This window comes from Cyprinodon tularosa, unplaced genomic scaffold (genome assembly GCF_016077235.1).
Source record: "Cyprinodon tularosa strain WSP-4 unplaced genomic scaffold, ASM1607723v1 ctg24, whole genome shotgun sequence".
NCBI classification, from domain to species: domain Eukaryota; kingdom Metazoa; phylum Chordata; class Actinopteri; order Cyprinodontiformes; family Cyprinodontidae; genus Cyprinodon; species Cyprinodon tularosa.
Window position 1 is genome coordinate 1866075 of NW_024038896.1, and position 13460 is coordinate 1879534.

The 13460-nt window shown below is 36.2% G+C and overlaps 1 protein-coding gene across 4 annotated transcripts in view; it reads left to right on the forward strand.

Annotated features, from left to right (window-relative positions):
• The first annotated feature begins 1841 nt into the window (after nucleotides 1-1841).
• The window catches only part of ptk2bb (protein tyrosine kinase 2 beta, b), a 31242-nt gene continuing 19623 nt past the window's right edge, over nucleotides 1842-13460 (forward strand). For 3 of the 4 annotated variants that reach the window (XM_038287515.1, XM_038287513.1, XM_038287516.1), the window contains exon 1: nucleotides 1842-1978. The gene's annotated coding sequence lies outside the window, so the exon portion shown is untranslated. Of the gene's footprint in view, nucleotides 1979-7982; nucleotides 8133-13460 lie in introns of those variants that run through there. The other variant, XM_038287514.1, reaches the window with a different exon arrangement.

The window sequence follows — 13460 nt, forward strand, 5'->3', positions numbered from 1 at the left end:
TCACTAACCTGGTCCTATTGTTCAGTCTGAGTCCAGAGGTACAGTAGAGGATTGATCTGGCCGGCTGGCTGCCAACACAGCAGAGCGGTTGCAGCACAGAGTCCCAGACCTTGATGTACTGGAGGTCAGAGGACAAGCAAGACATCACAACCAAGCAGATGGATGTAGGCACGACAATCCAGAGGGTGAAGTCACTGCCGATGACGGAGATGTGTTTGTTTGTTAGAGCCAGGAGGTCAGAGATCAGGTGAGGCGCCAAAGTGGGATACGACATGGCTGACCTCCATCCTTAACCTATTGGGACAGCACTGATGCATCTCCGCTTTGGTTTAAGTCTCTTTACCTCAGGATCCACTGCTCTTTCATTTTTGGATGCATTATCCCCGGCATATCGGAATTAAATGATTGCTTTATCTCCTCAGCAGACATTAAGAGTGGCTGAGGACTGCTAATCCACCATTAGTTCATGTCAGGTGTGTGGAGGCAGAGAAATGTCAAAACATTGTCTGTGTCGAAATGTCCACTCTAACCCCTCAATCATTTTATAGATCAGGGACTATATAACGGACTTTATGATGATCTTTAAATGTTAACCGACCGTTTGGACAGATAACCACTAATTTTAGTCCCAGTATGTTTGATAATTCTGGCTCTCATACACACTGCCTGCACCATCTCGCCCTCAAAACATTCCCATGAGGCTTTGTGAGTAAAACTCTTGCAAAGAATTTTGGGATATATCTGCACAGGTAGTAACCATGATTGCAAGGAAAACTCTAAAAAGTATAGTAATTAGCTAAATGTCTAATTCAAGCAGACCTTAATAAAGTAGCATTTAGTCAGATTTATAGTCAGGTGGCATGAAAAAAGGAGCATAATCTTTAACATTGTAAAAACAACAAAAGAAAAAACCTTAATAAAGGCAACCTACTTTCAAGGACCCATTTGAAAACCACTTTAGTAACATCGCGCTGAATGTTGTCAGAGACTAATTTACATACTATTTATGAAATTTGTGAACCATTGTCAGCATCAAAAGAGGATTTGTCTTAACACTGTCCTCTTTAATGATTACAGAAAACAGCCAGCCATTTTATTCTACGCCATTTAACTGAAAAACAAAACACAAACAATCAAAAAACATCTGCACTGTTTTAATTCAATGATTGACACACTTCTGTTCTTATTGTCTCTATTGTTTATAACTTAAAACTTATTTTATAAATTTTCTTTCAAGTTTTTAATTACACTTTGTGTATCCTGTAATCTTGTAAACATTTATGACTGAAATATTATCATATCAACAACAATAATCTCAAATATTTTGAATAACTTACATTTAACTTTTTTATTTTATTTTTTTTTATTAAATTTGCATCTAAATCTTTCTCGGCTCACCTTTTTATACTTCACATTGTACAGTATGTGTTTTTTGTCACATCATTAACAAACGTTGCAACTTGAACGTGTATTATTAAAGCACGCACACCGCCATCTGCTGGTTAGCAAGTGTAAACAAAACTATACGCCCTAAAAAAACAACAAATATAAAAACACAAAACTGAAGAGAAAATATATGGTCATTCCTAATAATTATCACTTGAAATGTAATTAATCCGAATAAATTAACATTATTAAGTGTATTGGCGACATAAAAAAAACAAACTTATAGAAATGTTGTTTTTTTAAGGAAAAAAAATGAAGAAAATGCGCAATTATTGATAGTTGGAGGGTTTTGAGGTGTAAACAAATCCATATTTCGTTTGGTTCAATCAGTAAGCCAAGATTCCTGAAATAAGGAAGTAGAGCTACCTTATCTGTAGGCTTCAGAGGTGAGGGAGTGGCCACCTGACACCTTCTGCTCCACTTTCTGACAGCCTAGAAGACACTTTGTTGGGCTTGATCGCTCCTGAAGGGACTTTACAGATTATTTTTTTGTTACCAAACTTTAATCCTACGAGAAATTCAACAGACTCTGGTAAGAATCGAGTTTATTTTTTGTCCCTTTTTTTTCTTTTACCAACTAAAAGAATATCCTCATAAATGTGTGTACAAAGGGCCCGAAGTTTATGGACACCCAGGAAAAAAAAAAAAGTTTTTTTTTGTAACAGAAGAAAGCAAATGATAAAGTCATGCTTTGTTTTTGCTGTGTTTTGTAAAGTATTATTTGTGGTGGTTATAACGGCACTATGTGAAACTGAAGGCGCTCATTCCAGAGGAGATCTTTGTTCATGAGCGCAGCATGTCCGAGCAGGTGAGGAGTCTGTGCCGCATTCCAGGCCCTGAGGTTAGAATGTTGCGATACTCAGACCCCCTGCTCTCTGTTCAGAGCAAAGGCATGTCTGAATGGGTTGTCCAGGTTGGGAAACGCGCCTTCTTAATAACTACTCTGTTTTAAGGATTAGGGATTTTGCTTTAAAAGTAAAGATGATGGTTTTTCAGTCTTTAACCTATCTAAAAATTGTCATTGATTCCTACAAGCAGATGAGTTTTCCTGTCTAAGAAAGCTAAAACGTGATGGGAAGGGTTTAATGCATGTATAACACTGTCAGTACCAAGAAGCGCCTTCTGATTCCTTGTAGGGTGGAACAGTGTTGTACACCCCGGGATGCATGTCTTGACAGATTTTTGCAAAGCATTTTTTCCCTTAAACCGCTGAAGTGTACCTGGAAAGAGGGCCAGTATGAAGGAATTAAAGAAATATGCAATATTTATATTGTATAATATTTCTACAGAACAAACAAACACAAAAACAATTATATTGATTAACACTTTACCCAGATTAAAAAAATACATATCATTAAAGTGATATTGTTACTAAAATTACCGTCCATTTAAGACCAGATGTCACAACTTTACTGATAGATAACTAATATTATTAAGTTTTACAGAGATGGTTTACATGTCATCTTATGGTGCTCCACAAGAGTATATAGCTTATTTGAAAACGTTTTGTACAAATCAAAACCACAGACTTCAATGTATATTAATTTAATTGTATACATTTTTGCAATGTAATACATAATTGAAAATAACATAAAGATGTAAAGGATATATTCTTTAGACGGAAACTAAAACACTTTGATATTAAATTGTGGACAGCTGCCTTTTACTGTTATACGCCTAACCGCAGTTGAGTTTAGTTAAAGATAAAATGAAGAAGTTTCATCAATTTATGTCTCACCCTTCACTTTATCACATGGCCTCAAACTACAGTCTGAGATAGGATGGAATAGTTAGCTCAAAGCTAGTTAAAACATCTGTTAAACGCTACACAAGTGTCCCCTAGTTGTGTGTGTGTTGCTAGTATTGGTCAAATACAAGCTGTGCTGAATGTTGTATACATGAGCTTCCTCTTTCCTCAAGTGCTGTCTTGTTTAATGTTCCTGCCTCTTCCCCATCCCCTAAGGAATTTTACTTTCATCTGTCACAGTTCCCCTCATGTTTCAGTACAGCAAGGCTGTTCAAGGACAGAGGACACAAAGTATGCACAGTTTTATCTATACAAAAAGTCTGGCTGATGGATATTCACACTTAATGTCCTGTAACGGCTCTGCAGCAAAGAAATGTTGAAAGAGTTACTTCATACCACTTCAGCCGAATAGATGGAAAAAAAACTCTTCGTAGTGGACAGTTTTTACCATTACAAGTGTCCGCTAGAGAGTGATACATGAGGGCCTTGTGTGCCAAGCTTGAGTTTAAATGGAAAAAACTAATAAAGCTAAAAGAAAGCCATTAACATCAGAACAAAAACAGCTTAATGTTACTTTGCAAAAGTTTGCAGTGAACTTAGTTTTCGAGAAAGCCCATGAATGGTCTCAGATGTCAAGCTTTGTTAACTTAACCCTATTTGATTTTATTTGTAACCAAATTGTGTGCAAATTAAAACTACTTGTAAAGACGTTAGGTAAGTGTTTTACTTATTTTAACCCATCTCTGAAAAAATGTGTGCTTTCTAAATAATACATTGCAAAACTAAAGAGGCAGATGACCATGCTGCAGAAATAAGAACTGAAAACCCAACAAGGCTCACCAACAGATCATATTGTTCATGCAGTCATGCAAGGATCTCACTTTGAACACTGTTGCCTGGATCACTATGCAAGGCGTTAAAAAAATGTTTTAGCTGCTAGTTACATAAAAAAAGAGAATTGCTGATTTAGGAGACTTATGGGCATGTTCCTTATCTGATCCTAAATTGTTAACAAAAACAAACAGAAAACAATTTACGTAGCTCTTAATTAGCTCTTAATTAAATTTTGCATATACTACTGTATCAGATGCAAAGGAAGGATTTGCTGGAACATTATTTTCTTGAAGCCATGTATTTTTGTTCTCCATCATAATATGTGGCAGATTTGCAGTAGTCAGACTGGTGGAGGCGGGGTGGGGGGGCTGCAGAGGACGAACTTGACTCAGAAATAACTTTAGAAAATTTGACAGGAAGTTGAATTGTGTGTATTCAGTTTCAAAGGCTGCATCCTTCAAGGACCCAGTCTATCTGGACTGGATCCTTCACGCTCCGTGAAAATAAGGAGACCAGAAGTGTTTTGGCTGTGGATTCAAACAGGTACATAATTCCACGGCTTTCACCGCCCATACGCTCTGTTGATTAGCAACCGTGGGAATTGACACAAAAAGCAGGAAAAGAATGAAAACTGAATTTTTTGCTACTGTTACTTTTTGTAAAGTGAACAAAGACTACACTCATGAGAATACAGAGTGGAATAAAGGTTACGACATGAGTGGAGCATGAGCAAATAAAAGCAAATATTATGACATAAATGCTTTAGAAAGATATGAGTGAATCTAAGCAATGTATGCATAAAAATATCTCTGCAAATCTCTTATATTCAACAACAAAAAATACTTTAAGCAGATGGAAAATAGCAATAAAAATGAAAATCACACTACAGATATATTAGAATCTGTCCTTAAATTACAGCTAAAACCATTTACACAGTAACAGATAAAAATCTTTCGATAAAACAAACATTACCCGCCACATATCTCCCTTAATAACCATTTAAGAAACTATTTTCATTTATTTCAGACGGAACTATTCACATACTTGTATTAGAATAAACTGCACTTCCAATATTCACCACTGTTTGGCGCCAAGTACCTTTTTCCTCTGAGCATGGAGCGGACAGCTTGCTTGGACTAGCAATGAATCACGGGATATCCAAGGGTAACGTAGGATACACCGAACCCGTCCTTCAAACGAGGAAAAAGAAAGACGCATTTGTAGGCCGCATAACGAGGAGTCTTGCAATCCAAACAGTCCTCGGCGCTGTGCTATGACGTAATTGGCCTACGAATCTGGCCTTCGGAGGACCCAGCCCATGAATTCGAACTCAGTAAATGTCTTGAAATTTAAACTGAAAAGTAAACCACACCACAATAACATTCTGAACAGTAAGATTTACTTTTAAATGAGCTTAAAACACTTCAACTATAACCCATGCAAATAACCATAAACACACTGATGCACACCAGGAATTCTGAGTTCAGATCTTCTGTTTCTAATGCATGTATAAACCATATACCATTGTTTTAAGAATAATTACCTAATAAAAAAACAAACAAATAAATAAAAACTATCCATGTAGGCTATATGTTATTAGAGACAATGTTAATGTTTATGCCTCATACTGGAAACAATATAAAACATAAGAATATATAAAAAAAGATGGTTTAGGTTCAGTTTTACTCACTTCTGGTCACAAGGAGAGGTGTCTGATCTAGCATATTGCCATTTAGAGAAATCAACATGTGTCAATGTACATTATGTATTAAGAGATGTTTATGCAGGTCCAAACTGTAGCAAATGGTTGTATGCATATCTATAAAGCTGATTAGACATTAATTAATGAGAATGATAAAATGTTTTATACTGGGATTATTCTGAAATTCCAGCACCCTGCAGGAGACTTTTATGTCGACATGTGGAGCTTGTAATTTCCTGAAGTATTTGCCCTTTTCCCTACCCTATTCTTTTTTCCTTTTTTTTTCTTCTTTTTTTGCAGTTAATCCAGTTCAACCACATTTCTTGTGTAAGGCCAGGCTACAGCATCTCAGTCCTATTTAAACCCATGTTCTTCAACATACACAACGTACATTATCTGTACATAAGCTTGTGGTCAAACTTATGGCCTGACATTCTCCGGAACATTTATTGCTAGGAAGCAGAATTCATGGTTCCATCAATTATGGCAAGTCATAAAGCACAAAATCATCACACCAGGACACCCATACGTTACTGCCACTATGATGTTCCTTTAAAGTACTGTGATAGTTTCGGAAAAATGCTATCAGATTGACAACTTTTAAAAAGTTCCACCTTTTTGGTAAATCTGAGATTGACATTTGAGTTTTGTTGGTCAACAGAGGTTTTGTCCTCATCTCATTAGTCTGTTTCTTATTGCTGAATTATGAACACTGACCTCAACTTGGCCAGGTGAGGCCTGCAGTACTATACATGCTGTTTTTTTTTTACCTCTTGAACTGGTCCATGTGCTCTCAGTGTAATTTAGGGGGCCTGTACTGGGGAAATTTCTGTCTACTGACCCATGCTGTTGCCATTTTTGGATTTTGGCTCTCACTGTGGTTTGATGGAGTTAAAAAAAACAACAACTGAAAGATCTGGTCTTTTTTCTCATCTTTTCTTTAATTTCTTTAAATTCAGACATGGTGTGTTCCATTTTAATATATTTTACTGTCTCCTCTATGTTTATTTAAGTTATTTCCTGATTTTTCAGCCATAGCTGTAATCTGGCCTGGGTTCAACTAAGAAATTATAACTTAGCTTCGCATAAAATTTTGGTCGATCAAAGTTAAATCATTACTAAGAAGGGAGATATTTGCGGTTCCCCACACAGTTTGGATGGTTTTTATAGCTTTTTTAAAGACTAATTTTGTGAATGTTCTCAGTTCATCTGGTCAACATATGGGTGGAGGTTGGTTCAGGACCCAAATGCAGAGATAAGGGAGGCAGAGATAAGTTCTTGTAGGTTTAATGTGGTCAAAGGGCAATAGAAACAAAATCCAAGAATCATCCCAAAAAAACGGGAGATGTCAGGCAGGAAAAAGCTGACATGGAGAGCCATGTAACAACAAGAAACCAGCAATGAAAAACTGCACAGGAATATTATATATGGGAGACAGAACAAAGACTAGCGTAATCAGTTGATATGGAGCAGGTGTGGATAGAAGTGACTAGAAGGGAGCTAAGGGAAAGGAGACATGCACAAGGGGCAACAGAGCATAACTTAAGAATGCTTGAATATAACACAAAATGGAAAATAAACCAAAGATCAACAAAACAGAATTACTTCGATAACTGAAAACTAAGAACTCAAAGTCAAGAAGGGGAAACCATAACACCTCTTGACTAATAAATTGGTTGATAATTTTAATTTTTAGTTTTGATCATATAAAACTTTAAAGAGGCTTAGAGAAGTATTTGAACTCATCTTTTGATCTGTCCTGTGTGTTACCAATAAATTGTCTTTATCTTTGGACAAGACTGTTAAACACCTCATGGAAGCTATACCTAGAAAGACCACAGACTGGAATTCAACCATGACTGTCTTGCTAAAGGACAGCACTGCTTACCAACTATTCCACCCTGTAGTCCATCTTAATTTTCACAAACAAATTTAACGAATGCCAGCTATTGATGCAATAACTGCATGTAGAGTATTTTAACAGAACATTTGCTTTAAAGCATTTAATAGTTTTTGTAGTATTAGCGGAATATATATTTCTAAGTCAAGTCTTCTTCCTGTATTCTTCTAGGGGAAGGTTTAAAGATTTTAATTAAACAGTTTTTTTGAAACCCCTCTGTTGGGCCACTTGAACCCAGGTGATGGTGCAACATGCTTTGTTCTCATCCTCTCAGTCTGTTTCCTTCTTCTCGCTTCCTCGTTGAATACACTCACGCACCAGAACACGCCTACATGATCCTGTTGGGGAATTTGTGGCCCCAGGCTAACAAAACACAACCTAACAGCAGTGGGAGAGCCCAGAGCGAAACTTAAACAGCTCAGTGCGCTCACAGCGCCCTAACAGCATGAAGCTCTTCAGTAATGATATTTAAAAGGCTCTTTCTTCACCAGCCTGGTTGCAAGGTGGGTAATCGGCAGAAATCTCGTGGTCAAGGTACGTGTCTTTGCAAGATTGTTTCTAAACATGCTGAGTCAAAGAGCAGCTGGAAGTTTTCAGGCAGAGAGACTCTTAAAGTAACTCCATGTCTAATAACAGTTTACTGTTGCTTTTCTCAATTGTGCATTTTTAGACTTCAGGATACAGTCCAAGACGATTCCAAGGTGCGAGTTTGTATTGTGTTGCGATAAAGATTTATGATCATTTACAGGTACCAAGCTTGCCATGTTTGTTTAAACCAGGTGGTCAGAGTGTAAGGGTGTCAGGGTTGCAGAGATGCATTTCTAGTCTGGAAATAGATGTTACAAAATGTTTAGAGGCTACTGGCAGAAAGAGAGGTTAAGACCAGAAAGTTCACTATGAATTTGTTAAAGAACAAAGAAATAAATAGATAAAAGTCGAGATAAATTTATTTTATCTGGTTTGTGGAAGAGAAGAGAAGAACAATTGATGTGGTGCATATTTTGTATTTGAACTAAGCACAAACTTTTTGATATAGTTAAATGTTGGTTCGAATTCCAAAACATTGTTAAAGATTATTTTTGTCCTGAAACTAGGGCTAAAACAATTAATTGGATTAATCGGGATTAATCGATTATTGAAATAATCATGAACTAATTAGTGATCGATTAATCGTTAGGTGGAGTATAGAAACTCTAAAATATGCCTGAAGCTGACAGAGCCACTCACTTTAAGTAGTAATTATACCAGAATAAAAAGTAGATTGATAAATATTTTGCATTTACGATAAAAAAGCTTTTTAGCCTGTCAATATGCTATATCCAGAAAAAGTTGAAACAATTTAGTTTCTCTGGTTTAATTCTTTAAAAACATCTTATTTAAGCAACTTTTTTGCTATCTATTTAATAATCAATTAAAATTAATAATAGATATTAATTAATCAATAATAATAAATATTGAAAAAATAATCAACAGATTAATCACTTAGTAAGATAATTGTTAGTTGCAGCCATAGCGTTCTCTACCATGTCATTTAAATTTTAATTTTGAGAAGAAATTGTAGTTTATTTTTTCGTTTACTCTACATTACACCTATTCTCTTTAGGGTAGTTTTTTCTGGTTCCTCTAAAATTTTAAAAACCATAGATATATCTTAACTGTTTGAAAAACTAAACATTTACTTTTTAGAGCCTAACAGCATTTTTAAATTTTATTTTGTAACATGTTCTGATTAAGTTGGTGAAATTAACATTGGTACTATAAGCTAATGCATAAAGACAGAATGAAATATTTAATCCATATCATTACAGTTTTGTTTTTACTTTCTAGTTTAAGCACTAATGATCTAACCTAGGTTGATGTTTTAATGGATTTATCAGAATAAAGGTTAGACCTCCCTACCATGATGGACTCTACAAACATTTGGGATATTGTAGGGATCTTCCTCAGTGCAGGAAAACAAAGTGTTTGCATTGATTTAGCATAATATTACAGTTAAAATCAGATTTACAGCTATTTTCTTGTAAAAAAATATTTTCCTCTATAAACTTACACTGTTTATTGAAATAAATGAGTTAAGAATTGAAATACTTTATTTCTGAATGTAGTGAACTAGGAGGAATGATAAATTGTGATCTCTGCCCTCATAGTTCAGTCCGGTTTTCAACAATAACCCTTCTTGGATTATGAACACATTACAAAGAGAGAAACAGTGGCACGTGACAACAGAATGTGGTCCCTTTGTTGAAGAACTGATTTGTTTCATATATTTACATTTTGACACAATTTAGGCCACTGCCCAGGTTGATGAATTGTCAGTCTGTTTGAGTAGCTATCATTACTAACATTAAATTAATCAGACACATGTAGGTGAAATCCTTATCTGCTTTTTGAAATACCTTAAAGCTATAGTGGAGGATGTTCTTTTTACAGGTGGATCATCAAAATAGGTGGTCCTGCTAATTTTCAATCAGTCTGGTGATAAACAGTATTTACGTAAGGCCATCCTATGTGCTAGTCCCCATTTTCACTTATCAGTAGTGAGTCTAACATAGTGTCAAAATGACAAATCTTCATTTGGTAAGTAAGCTTCTTTAAGCGATTAGAACAGCAACTTTTAAACAGACCGTGCACATGGAGAATGGGCTTGTGCACGCTCTCACATGCGTTTAATAGGTGTTTCCTCTTGGCAGCAGGTACAGGGTTGTGCATGTGTATTTCTTTTTAAAGTGGAGAGGGTGGGTCTTTTAAAAAAATTGCTATTGCCTCTTTAAAGTCATTTTTGTATATGTATTCATTAATTCCTCGGAAGTTAAACTCTGTTTAGCTTAGATAATAGCAGAAACAGTATCAAGACGTCCAGAACTGCATTTACTCTTTTGCCTACCTATTCAAAATAAAAACTATACAATAACAAAAACTAAAAACGTATAACAGGTCTACAAAAAAAGAACTTAAAAACGGTTAAACTTTTTCCTGCAGTAGGGTATTTTAAGTACCGGTATATAAAAAGAAAATAGAAAAACTCTTTTGAATAAACGTTTGTATGCATGTTTTACAAACGGTTGTGAAATTAGTGTTTTGAAACACTATGGCAAGGTAAGGATGTAAAACATTTTTAAAGAATGCCAGACAAAACTACATTAATTAACTACGGTATAAGTAGACAACTAGATATGTGTCTTTTTCAGTAATTTCTGATAAAATGATGTTGAACGGAACATTTATAGGGTTGTTTTTTTTGTGGGATGCAGACAAAACTGTTGAGAAACTCCTGAAAATGTTGATTATAAAATGCATCCCATTCAATATGGACTGTTGTAAATTATCAGTAACTGTGCCATCATCTGATGCAGAGAAAATGCAGAGTAAAAAATGTTTTCAATAAAACAAAATTTATGGGAAATAAACTGTTCAAAACACATAAAGGGCCATATTTATTCTGTTAGCATTTACTAGGAGGTATTCCCTGGAGAACGGATTAAGATATCTCAAAACAAGCTAAGACATATAAATGAGCAATACTATGTTCAATTTACCATCCATTGAATTCAGTTGATTCGTTCCCTGATGGGCTCAAGAAGAGTGGAGATGAAAATTAGCATTTAGCAGCTATTAGCAGCTACTACAAACACTTAGGAAGCGATTGTTGACTCTCAGTGGATTTCAGTGTGGTACTGTGATGGGAAATTACATGTGCAATAAGTCCAGCTCTGATTATGTGTTTACTAATGAACATTCCATGGTCAACAATTAAAGTTAACAATGTGAAAGCAAATATAAAAACCATCAACTCAGCCTCAATGCTTTAGATCTCTTAAAAGCACAAAGCACAGTTCAATCTAAAAAAAACGAAGAGAGAAGTTTATTGAAACAATTACTCTTTGGTGCTCAGACGTCGGAAGAAAACATAGAGCTTAATTTTTTATCTATATGGATGAACAGGAGTAAAGAATAGGGCTGTTTCCCCCCAGGCCTGAAACTGGTGGTGGAATGGAGATGGAGGATGTTGGTCAGTCTGTAGACTGCTGGCTAGCGAGAAGGTATGCTGAGCTTTATGGTGAGATCCAGTGGACTGCGTGGGCTAATACTAGAGCTTCACTCAGGGACCTGGGAGATGGAAGTCCAGCTTGGATAACACCGTTTCAGAGAACCTGTCCATGATGAGCAAGCATGAGCGACAGTGGAGAGGAAAAACTCCCTGTTGGGAAGAAACCTCTGGCAAAACCAGGTTCAACATGGCAGTCTTCTATTGTTAAGAACCTGAATGCTTTAGTTTACCAAGAAATGTGCTAGCTCTGTTTGGAAATTAAATGTAACCTTACAAGATGTGCTTCAGCACTACCATCTATCTTTACTTCTAATTCTGTTGTCACTAGGGCTGCAACTAACGATTATTTTAAAAATCGATGAATCGGCCGATTATTTTTTCGATTAATCGATGAATCGGACAAAATTTTTTTTTATATTAACCTCTTTATTCCAAAATAAACATTTTAGACAGAACAAACAAGCCCACAAGTACAGGTTGCTCATTAACTGTACTGGTGCAATATGAAAAATAAATGTTTGTGTAAAAACTACGCAAACTTACATGAGAAATGTAGCTGTACATCCACAAAATATAGGCTACTTTGTTTCATAAAGCGCAAAAAGAGACAGGCATTTTTGTTTTTTAAAGCCCCTAAGGGGTTCAAACAATAGGTCCCCCCATTTCAACAAATGAGTTTTTTTAGACTAGAAGAGTTCTGCCTTTTAAGACAGGAAAGTATAGCAGTTAAAGTTGCTGCTTGAGAAAATACTGAACCATAGAGATAAAAATAGCCCTGTGATTCAAATTATAAATTGTATTTGGAATAAAAATGACACATCCTCCAAAGACAGATATTTACATGGGAATGTGGCAGATAATTAATTGACATATTACTGATCTTGCTGGATTTTGTTCTGCTTTACTTCCATAAATTGCAGGATCTTCTTTTCTTTATCTTTGCCAGAAGATTTAAACTTTAAAAGCCTTGCCCTCATAATTTGCAAGTTAATTTATTTATAAAGAAAATATAAACGCTGCTTAAACAAATTTAAATGAAATTAAAAGTAAAATAAGTAGCCAACCTTATCACTGTCTGTAACCTACTAACAAGGTAAGGAAAGCATCAGATGAGCTACCTGAGAAACTAACGTTACGTTTCCCCACTTTAAAATGAAACAAACATGGTTACTCATCCTGCTGATCAGCTCTCTTCACTGCCATTGAAGGCTCCAACGTGTTTTCTTTTCAGGTGCTGCGTCATAACAGTGGTGCTTCCGTGCCATGTTCATTTGTTTTTACAAAAGTTGCATGTTACGACTTTTTTCACTTTACAAAGCGCCGGCTATTTTAATTATTGTGATCAATTTGCGCCGTCAATCCCGGCGCATGCGCGCTTCATTTGCAGTCTGGACGCTGAGGGTTAACTCCTCACTAAAATCCTGCGGCTCTGACTGAGAGGGATTCCTGTGGGAGAGGGAAAAAGGCGTTGGGATGGGGGAGGCGCCCCAAGGCAGGCAAAAGCCGCCAGTGACACCGTAAAAAGTCGCCAGATTTGTCGCTAGTCGCTTTTTTGAAAAATAGTCGCTGGAGGGGTCTGAAAAGTCGCTGAGTTGGCAACACTGCAACTGCGGCGCTGACTCGCTCCGCCATATTTTTTTTTCTTCCCCCGGTTGACGGCGGCGGCGGATGACGCATTAATCGCGCGACACAACTAATCGATGATTAAATTCGTTGCCAACGCTTTTAAAAGTCGATTTTTATCGATTTTATCGATTCGTTGTTGCAGCCCTAGTTGTCACTC